General features: G+C 37.5%; 1 protein-coding gene across 3 annotated transcripts in view; it reads left to right on the top strand.

Moving 5' to 3' along the window:
* The window catches only part of LOC110458458 (adenylate cyclase type 2-like), a 91878-nt gene that overhangs the window by 13053 nt on the left and 67466 nt on the right, over positions 1-11359 (top strand). The window contains exon 1 of one of the 3 annotated variants that reach the window (XM_021510159.1): positions 4112-4312. The exons of the other annotated variants lie outside the window; for them this stretch is intronic. The gene's annotated coding sequence lies outside the window, so the exon portion shown is untranslated. Of the gene's footprint in view, positions 1-4111; positions 4313-11359 lie in introns of those variants that run through there. 3 annotated transcript variants of the gene reach the window in all.

Raw genomic sequence — 11359 nt, 5'->3', positions numbered from 1 at the left:
GGGGGGGTTGTCAGACAAATCAATTATAGTCTGTTTCATGCTTACCCCACAGGTAACTTACCTGTGTGAAAGTTACCTGTCTGACTTGAAGCTTTTCGTGTATGTGATATGTTAGGTATTTTTGGATATATATTTAATATTTTTAAAAAAATGTGGGGTATAAAACTGATAAAATAAGATAATAAATAAACACTTAAATTGTCTGTTTATCAAATATTTGGTTGTTAATTTAGCTTTTCTGTGTATGTGATATATTAGGTATATTTTGGATATATATTTTTTAAGTTTAAATTAAAAAAAAATGGGGAGTATGAAATTGATAAAATAAAATAATAAACACTAAATTGTCTGTTTATCAAATTTTAGGTTAATAATTTAAAATTCATTCATGCAATCATTACATACATGATGTACAATACATATTTAAGCATTGAACTGTTTTTGTATGGTATTTATGATCTATTTGAATGACACAACTTTGCAAGCAAACAACATAATGCCATTCAAATAGATCATAAATACAATACAAAAACAGTTCAATACTTATATTTACGTTTTCTCTGCCTCTTATGTTCTTTTTTAACTTATAATTTATATTTAAAAATTAAAATCCCCGCCTTATCGACAGTCGACACAAATTCGTTCAATAGTTGAAACAGCCTGTTGTCGCGTGCTAATTGGCAAACAAAGTAGTACACTTCAATTTTATTCCATAATTCAGTATCAATACAATTGCGTATGATATGTCTATAGGGTGATTTAAGTTTACCAATAGACTCGTAGATAGTAAGATTTGAAATTGTTTCGATTTTTCCACGGAAAAAAAATCGCGCATGGATAAATAAAGTGAACACCGTAAATCCGACCTTGCCCTCCACGAGGGAGTTATTTTTGGAATTAATTCAAACTTTTCTCTTTGCTCATTTTGTAAAGAATCCAGATGTGAATTTATTTGTTGGTTGTATGGGAATCTGACTACAGTCGGTAGATTCGATAACAGCCTCGTTATTTGACATGTCGTCAGAAACTGAGGAAACCGTGTCTGCGAGACGCGTGAAACTGATAGCGTTTGAAGTGAGTGATCTTGCGACGGAGCACAGGGGTTCGTTACAAATGTCTGAAATGTGTATGTGTCTGTAACATATGTGTCAGTAGGTCTGTAGAATATGTGTATTTCAGACATTTATAACGAACCCCTGTTGATCAGTGCAGTGTAACAGACGATATTTCTGATCAATTGCATGAGCGTTAAAATTATTTCCATTGCCGGCATTGGTGATTTCAACCGATGTGCATTTTGTACGATATTGCAGACGTTAGTCTTGTCTTTGTTGTAATAAAAGTACTTTTTATTTTATTTTTTATTTTGCATATAAATTTACAATTACATTGTCAAGTCTCACGATGCCCAGCGATATTTCAACAGCCGTCATGTTTATTTACATTGGATATCGTAGTTCCGGTCAGTGTTGTATTAATACGCTAAGAATTGTGTCTCGTGCTGCATGGTAATTAAAGTCCCATCAACGACACAGCTTTCAAGGAGGCTATATAGTGACAATGACATGCAAATGTAAATATATAACAATAACTAAATAGTATGAGTTTACAGTCAAATATATCAATACTTATTCATTACATTTCTTTTACATTATACTTTTAAGCCACCAAATACAAGACAAGCTAAAATATATACTTTAAGAGCTATGGCGGAAAACCGCCCATATTTTCCCCAAGTCGGCATTTATGAATACAGTAAAAACAAGAGGCCCACAGGGCCTGTATCGCTCACCTCATTCATTCATTCTTTATTACCTTAAATCTTGCGGTTTATCAGTACAGTGCATATAAACAGTGCAAATTATACAGTACATAAATATATATGTATACCTGAATATTTAAGCAGTCATAATAAAATATTCTCATTAAATATTATACTGTACTACAAATATTTCACTCGCAAACTTTGTCGACTCCATCAGTTGAAACTACCAGTTAAATATTATGATATGATTCTACGCTTTTTGGTTCTTCTTAAGAAGCTATTTGAAGTGTTTGATATATTTTCCCCTGTAAGTAGGTCAAGGTCATTTTCCTTCTCAAACTTTGTTGGCTCTATCCCAAGAAGCTACCAGCCAAATCTTATGAATCCATTCCTTTTGGTTCTTCAGAACAAATCGTTTAAAATATTGTTGTCCTCTGTGACCTTTAAAATTGGTTGAGGTTCTTTTCATTTGCAAACTTTGGTGAGAAGCAACCAACCGAATATTATGATCCAATACCTTTCGGTTATTCAGAAGAAGTCGTTTGATGCTTTTGACATATTTGACCGCTGTGAAAGTAGGTCAAGGTCATTTTCATTCTGAACTTTGTTATGCTCAATCTTAAGAAGTTACCAGCCAAATATTTTTGCTTGAAATATTTGACCCCTGTAACCTTGAAAAAAGTTCAAGGTCATTTTTACTCTTAAACTTTGCCAGACTCCATCCGAGGAAGCTACCAGCCAAATATATCCCTTTCAGTTCTTCAGAAGAAGTCGTTTGAAGAGTTTGACCCATTTGACCCCTGTGACTTTGAAAGTAGGTCAAGGTAATTATTCATTCTCAAAGTTTGTCGGGCTCTATCCCATGAAGTGACCAGCCAAATATGAAGAGTATATACCTTTTAATTCTTCAGAAGAAGTCTTTTGAAGCATTTGGATTTTTGACGGCTGTGACCTTGAAAGTAGATCAAGGTCATTTTCGTTCTCAAACTTTGTCGGGCTCTTTCCAATGAAGCTTTCAGTCAAATATCATGACGTTTGGCCTGTCCGTTCTTCAAAAGAAGTTGTTTAAAGGAAAAGTTGACGGACGACGGACGCCGCACCACGACATAAGCTCATTTGCCCTTGGGGCAGGTGAGCTAACAATTAATGAGTAAATAATATATAGTAGCAAAAAAATGAATGTAATAGATATCAAACTAATTGAATATGATTTTTTGAACCGCTGAGATATTAGGTATTGTAATATAATACTGTAAATATAGCCATATTCACTATATCTATGAAAGTGATGGGGTTTCCAAGGCTTAAACAAATATTTCCATCCCATCCGAGGACCAAGTATTGAAATAGTTATTCAAATCAATGGAATATTTTATTGATATTTTAATAACATACATATTGATTTATCTTCTATGGAATCATGTCCTCAAGTTCCTGTACACGTGTACAGTACAGCTACGCTTTGTAGGTAATTCATCATTTTAAATGATATTTATGAATTGTTTTATCCACCGATTGGCATTAGTAATTTTATCTATTATTTTAACGCATACAAATGATGCCGATATACAAAATATGTAGGATTGTTGCGTCATAATAAAAAAGACCAAGCAAAAAAAAGGAACTGTTGTTATCGCAAATATACACTACAGTCCGACAGTCAGGTGTCTCAAATATTCTATCCCAGATGTAAGAGATGTGATGCTGCGTTCGCATACTCCACAAAATCCATCGCCTGTTCTCAAGGTGTGCTTAGATAATGGTAAAACTCATCATTATCTCACTGTTAGCATAGGCTGTGATCCCTTTCAGCTCACCAGGATGGAAGTGATAGCTTGGATAATTATAGATATTAAATGATTTTTATGATAGTTATAATATACTCCTAACACCTAGGAATTTAAATGATTTTTTTAATTATGTTTAATTATGAACTGTTAAATTCCACACTCTAAGTGACACATAACAAGTTTTACTAGGTATTTAGGTATCTTATTTAATTTTACAATAATAAAAAAAAAGTTTCATTTTATAACTTTTTATAATATTATTTTACAAAATTTTTACAAAATAAAATAACACATTTCATCTTATCATATGTCATATCAGCAGCACAAGGACTACAGAATAGATACATTTTTTTATACATATATATATATATTATTAATATTGAAATATTTTAAATTTTAACATTTGTTATTAAAAATCTGAAAATCGTATTAAATTAAATATGATTAACTTCCAGCTTAGAAAGAACACCACCTTAGAAAGAAGGGTTAACCACAGGTAAAAACACCGGTAACTAGAGTTAAATACTGCCAATACTACTTAGAAACTGACTACAATCCTTCTAACAATATTGTACGTCATCGGGTCCGGATCAGTCCACGCCTCATTTAGTGTGTCCCTCATGTCACTGTCAGGTATATATCTCGCTGATGTCTCTAAGTCAGAGCTACACCACAGGTACGCCGGTCAGGTATATTAGGCACGCCGGGAGTTCGCCTTATTAATGAGTTAATTCTTGGAAGGAATATCTTCTTGAAGGTAAGCTTACTTCAAACTTAAAATCATAATTTCTTTATATTAATCCGTGATGGATGACAGGGGGAGGCCACAAGAATATTGCGAAATAGTATTGTTTGCCGTCTTTAATCGATTTATTTTAACATGATCAAGCAAGCCCTTTCAAATTTTAATTTGTTTTCTTTTTTAAATTACAAATGCAAAGAGAAAACATAATTTATTTACAACATTTTATTAAGGACAAATCATAAAACTATTCAGAAAACTTTTTGTCAAGAATATATTTGGCATTATACAATAGTATTGATCTAAACACGGAGAATGACATTTTAAGAAACAACGAAATTCCTATTAATAAGTTAGGTATCACAATATCGACATTTTCTGCTTTGATTATCAACATTATTCTATCTTTCAGTTTCTACTCAGCTAAAATGTCCTATAAACAGTTATCAACTTTCACAGTGCATTCTTTAATATCATTATAATCTATATGGGCAATATCCCATATTCTTTTAATCTATATTACAAAGCATGCAGGTAATTGTGATAAACGTGCCCTATTCCTCAGGTTTGAATCAGCGCGTGTTGAAACATGCAGTGTTGGTTGGTCCAACCAATCACACCACGGGTCTCGGCACAAATGTGGCAGGCTTGAATGCGAAAATCTTTAAAACTCTAAAACTACTTGCATATAGGAGGTTTTTAAAAGAAAAATTATCCATCTTTTCATCGGTACTACGCATTTTCCCGTTGATCAACTAGAAATGTTGTTTTGATGCAAGAAAGTTAAGGTGGGGTCGACATCGAGAGCTTTCCTCCCTTCTCGGTTATATATGATCATTGAGGGTGTCATTTTTACCGAAAGTCGATCTAAACCCCTAAAACAAATAAAATTACTCTGAACACCTTAGTTTAGATCCAAATATAGCTGTAACAAATGTTTACAACTAATACCTGACGGAAAGCACCTGGTAACGTCACAACACTCTTTATCACCTCACTAGACATGTTAAAATACCCATAAATTCCCTGCTGATCCGTGTTGGTGTGATTCGCTGCTAATTACAATGTTGTTGAGCTGTCAGTGCCGACGAGAATGTAGGCCTTATGTTAATTAACAGCCCGACACTGAGCCTCTAATGATACAATTATCTAACCAGAAACATGGAGTCCGTATATTTCAGTGGGTACTAACTCAAGTTCAAGTTCTTTATTTGCTGAATTTTTACAACTTATGGCAAGTACAGATAAAACAAAGACACTCACAAGGACACACTCACACTGACCCGCACACATCATCCTCATCCTCCTCATCCTCATCATCATATCATATCATGCATCAGCAACAGCAGCAGCAATCATCATTCGTCATTCATCATACTCACATTCATACACACGCCAGAACCTTTTACACCCTCATTCACCCAGACAAGACTTATCAATATAATGGTAAACTAAGTGTTATATAATTTGTATTGAATAAACTGATATACAACATGTATCTTAACATGACCTGTTCTAGTGATGACCTCTTAATATATCTGCTCTACGTTTAAACGCTAGTGATAAATACTTTCCTGAATTATTAAGTTCTTTTGTGTTTTCGATTTTGATTAATTGAACGAATTTAAACATAACTGTTAGTCTATATTTGTATTTTATAATCCCTACGGTTTAATAGTATACTAGATATACTTCTGAAATAATAATGATAAATAATATGTGTATTTATTTATTTACTCCAAAGAGGAAGACTGACAAAGACTATAAGGACAACATATTACATGTTATAACAAATAAACAGTTTCGATGTTCATAAGATAGAGTAAGCAGATTTAACGTCGTAATTCAGCAGGCCATCACTACAAAAGAAATTGTTTTATTTTTAGGAACAAAAAATACTGAAGAAAGTTTTTGAAACTATATGTAAAACGTCAGACAATTATTTATGTTATTTTTGTAATATTTGACATGCACATGATTTAGCTTCTAATCAACTATATTTAATGTTGTCCCCCAGGTGATAGTTTATAATTTAATGGACTGTTCAGAATGGTGTTAGTTAATTCAAAATCTCACAAAATATGTAAATGAGCAGATAATTTATTTTTCATTTAATAACTATATATCACCTACATTAATTAATTTCTTATGTCTACATTTATGGTATCATTATTATGTACAATTTACCACCAATACAATATATGTCTCCATCATTTCCTCTATGAAAATTTACGTTCAATTTAAAACATAATGTGAAGATTTATAGCACTGACGATATTTTGCATCAAGTTTCCTTATGTGACTATACTGTATTGTGTTTATAAACTTTACCCGGAAGACGCCTGACATTTGGCATTCTTTCGTTCGATGCATTTACTTCAATCTAATTTACATTTCTCTATACACCAATTTTCCCCGGTGTCGTTTTTTCTGGAAAGGAGCCAAAATTCATATAATCAACAAAAAAAGATCGTGCAATGTGATGTTTTCTAAGGATGGTATAATAAATACTGCTGTTAATATTTAAATTGACTTTAGACTAAGAAATAGTGCCAGAATCACGGAGAGACACAACACCAGACTTAGACATTGTGACAGAATTACGGAGAGGCACAGCACCAGACTAAGACATAGTGCCAGAATCACGGAGAGACAAAATATCAGACTTAGACAAAGCGCCAAATTACAGAGAGACACATCACCAGACTAAGACATAGTGCCAAAATTACGGTGAGGCACAGCTCCAGACTTAGACATAGTGCCGGAATCACGAAGACGCGCAGCACCAGACTTAGACATAGTGCCAGAAATACGGAGAGGCACAGCTCCAGACTTAGACATAGTGCCAGAAATACGGAGAGGCACAGCTCCAGACTTAGACATAGTGCCAGAATCACGGAGAGGCACAGCTCCAGACTTAGACATAGTGCCAGAATTACAGAGAGACACATCACCAGACTTAGACATAGTGCCAGAAATACGGAGAGGCACAGCTCCAGACTTAGACATAGTGCCAGAATCACGGAGAGGCACAGCTCCAGACTTAGACATAGTGCCAGAATTACAGAGAGACACATCACCAGACTTAGACATAGTGCCAGAAATACGGAGAGGCACAGCTCCAGACTTAGACATAGTGCCAGAATCACGGAGAGGCACAGCTCCAGACTTAGACATAGTGCCAGAATTACAGAGAGACACATCACCAGACTTAGACATAGTGCCAGAAATACGGAGAGGCACAGCTCCAGACTTAGACATAGTGCCAGAATCACGGAGAGGCACAGCTCCAGACTTAGACATAGTGCCAGAATCACGGAGAGGCACAGCTCCAGACTTAGACATAGTGCCAGAATTACAGAGAGACACATCACCAGACTTAGACATAGTGCCAGAAATACGGAGAGGCACAGCTCCAGACTTAGACATAGTGCCAGAATCACGGAGAGGCACAGCTCCAGACTTAGACATAGTGCCAGAATCACGGAGAGGCACAGCTCCAGACTTAGACATAGTGCCAGAATTACAGAGAGACACATCACCAGACTAAGACATAGTGCCAGAATTACGGAGACACACAGCTCCAGACTTAGACATGGTGCCAGAATCACGAAGACACGCAGCACCAGACTTAGACATAGTGCCAGAATCACGAAGACACGCAGCACCAGACTTAGACAAAGCGCCAAAATTACAGAGATACAAAATATCAGACTAAGACGTAGTGCCAGAATCAAGGAGAGACAAAATATCAGACTTAGACAAAGCGCCAAAATTACAGAGAGAGACAGCACCAGACTTAGACATAGTGCCAGAATTACAGAGAGACACATCACCAGACTTAGACATAGTGCCAGAATCACGAAGACACACAGCACCAGACTTAGACATAGTGCAAGAATCACGAAGACACGCAGCACCAGACTTAGACATAGTGGCAGAATCGTGAAGACACGCAGCACCAGACTTAGACATAGTGCCAGAATCACGAAGACACACAGCACCAGACTTAGACATAGTGCCAGAATCACGAATACACACAGCACCAGACTTAGACATAGTGCCAGAATCACGGAGAGGCACAGCTCCAGACTTAGACATAGTGCCAGAATTACAGAGAGACACATCACCAGACTTAGACATAGTGCCAGAATCACGAATACACACAGCACCAGACTTAGACATAGTGCCAGAATCGTGAAGACACACAGCACCAGACTTAGACAAAGCGCCAAAATTACCGAGAGTCACAGCACCAGACTTAGACATAGTGCCAGAATCACGCAGACACACAGCACCAGACTTAGACATAGTGCCAGAATCACGGAGACACACAGCACCAGACTTAGACATAGTGCCAGCATCACGAATACACACAGCACCAGACTTAGACATAGTACCAGAATCACGAGGACACACAGCACCAGACTTAGACAAAGTGCCAGAATCACGAATACACACAGCACCAGACTTAGACATAGGGCCAGAATCACGAAGACACACAGCACCAGACTTAGAGAAAGTGCCAGAATTATAGAGAGACACAGCACCAGACTTAGACAAAGTGCCAGAATCACGAATACACACAGCACCAGACTTAGACATAGGGCCAGAATCACGAAGACACACAGCACCAGACTTAGAGAAAGCGCCAGAATTATAGAGAGACACAGTACCAGACTTAGACAAAGTGCCAGAATCACGAAGACACACAGCACCAGACTTAGACATAGTACCAGAATCACGAAGACACACAGCACCAGACTTAGAGAAAGCGCCAGAATTATAGAGAGACACAGTACCAGACTTAGACAAAGTGCCAGAATCACGAAGACACACAGCACCAGACTTAGAGAAAGTGCCAGAATTATAGAGAGACACAGCACCAGACTTAGACAAAGTGCCAGAATTATAGAGAGACACAGTACCAGACTTAGACAAAGTGCCAGAATCACGAAGACACACAGCACCAGACTTAGACATAGTACCAGAATCACGAAGACACACAGCACCAGACTTAGAGAAAGCGCCAGAATTATAGAGAGACACAGTACCAGACTTAGACAAAGTGCCAGAATCACGAAGACACACAGCACCAGACTTAGAGAAAGTGCCAGAATTATAGAGAGACACAGTACCAGACTTAGACAAAGTGCCAGAATCACGAAGACACACAGCACCAGACTTAGACATAGCGCCAAAATTACAGAGAGTCACAGCACCAGACTTAAACATAGTGCCAGAATCACGAAGACACACAGCACCAGACTTAGACATAGTACTAGAATCACGAACACACGCAGAACCAGACGTAGACAGAAGACACACAGCACCAGACTTAGAGAAAGTGCCAGAATTATAGAGAGACACAGTACCAGACTTAGACAAAGTGCCAGAATCACGAAGACACACAGCACCAGACTTAGAGAAAGCGCCAGAATTATAGAGAGACACAGTACCAGACTTAGACAAAGTGCCAGAATCACGAAGACACACAGCACCAGACTTAGACAAAGCGCCAGAATTACAAAGAGACACAGCACCAGACTTAGACAAAGCGCCAAAATTAGAGAGACACAGCACCAGACTAAGACATAGTGCCAGAATCGTGAAGACACACAGCACCAGACTTAGACATATTGCAGAATTACAGAGAGACACAGCACCAGCCTTAGACAAAGCGCCAAAATTACAGAGAAACACAGCACCAGACTAAGACATAGTGTCAGAATCACGAAGACACACAGCACCAGACTTAGACAATAGTGCCAGAATCACGGAGAGGCACAGCTCCAGACTTAGACATAGTGCCAGAATCACGGAGACACACAGCACCAGACTTAGACATAGTGCCAGAATCGCGAGGACACACAGCACCAGACTTAGACATAGTGCCAGCATCACGAATACACACAGCACCAGACTTAGACATAGGGCCAGAATCACGAAGACACACAGCACCAGACTTAGAGAAAGCGCCAGAATTATAGAGAGACACAGTACCAGACTTAGACAAAGTGCCAGAATCACGAAGACACACAGCACCAGACTTAGACATAGCGCCAAAATTACAGAGAGTCACAGCACCAGACTTAAACATAGTGCCAGAATCACGAAGACACACAGCACCAGACTTAGACAAAGCGCCAAAATTACAAAGAGACACAGCACCAGACTTAGACAAAGCGCCAAAATTACAGAGAGTCACAGCACCAGACTTAGACATAGTGCAAGAATCACGAAGACACACAGCACCAGACTTAGACATAGTGCCAGAATCACGAAGACACACAGCACCAGACTTAGACATAGTGCTAGAATCACGAACACACGCAGAACCAGACGTAGACATAGTGCCAGAATCACGAAGACACGCAGCACCAGACTTAGACATAGTGCCAGAATTATGGAGAGAGACAGCACCAGACTTAGACACAAGTAATTTAACTGATGTTTTACTTCGGACAATGCAACCCTTTTTTCTAAGAAAACCGCCCAAAAATAACACTGACCAATACCTTTTCTAGTTCCGAAGTGCATATGTAAGCCCTTGTTTAACGATCGTGTTAGAGCTCTACGTAAACAATATTTAGTTGCTTTGCTTTCAAAATTAACAAATGTTACTGGACACATACTGTTCTTATCCGTAAGAAAAAAGAGTACAAAATCCTGGAAAGTATGTTTAAGAGGCAATATTTGAGCGCAGAAGGTGATATGTTGGAATACAAATGTATATGAGAAAACATAACCCCGGGTCTTTTTATAAGCAATTTGGCAAGGAAAAAAAGCTAAAACACAAATGTGTAATGGTAATCAATTGTTCAATCATTTCAAAAACCTGTCTTCTGTACAACAAGATAGTGATCCAGTCCATCATGACGACTTTAGTCTTACTGATAATGACACTGTTTTCGAGGAATTAGATGCTTGTATTTCGTTACAAGAAGTAAAAAATGCTATTCGGAAATTGAAATGTGGTAAATCACATGGACCTGATGGTTTGTTAAACGAATATTTAAAAGCTGGCGAGGAATTACTTCTTCCAAATTTATCTACGTTGTT

This window comes from Mizuhopecten yessoensis, unplaced genomic scaffold, assembly GCF_002113885.1.
Source record: "Mizuhopecten yessoensis strain PY_sf001 unplaced genomic scaffold, ASM211388v2 scaffold9615, whole genome shotgun sequence".
In the NCBI taxonomy this organism is placed as follows: Eukaryota; Metazoa; Mollusca; class Bivalvia; order Pectinida; family Pectinidae; genus Mizuhopecten; species Mizuhopecten yessoensis.
The sequence above is the reverse complement of the archived record's forward strand: the minus strand, read 5'-3'. Positions and strand labels throughout refer to the sequence as shown.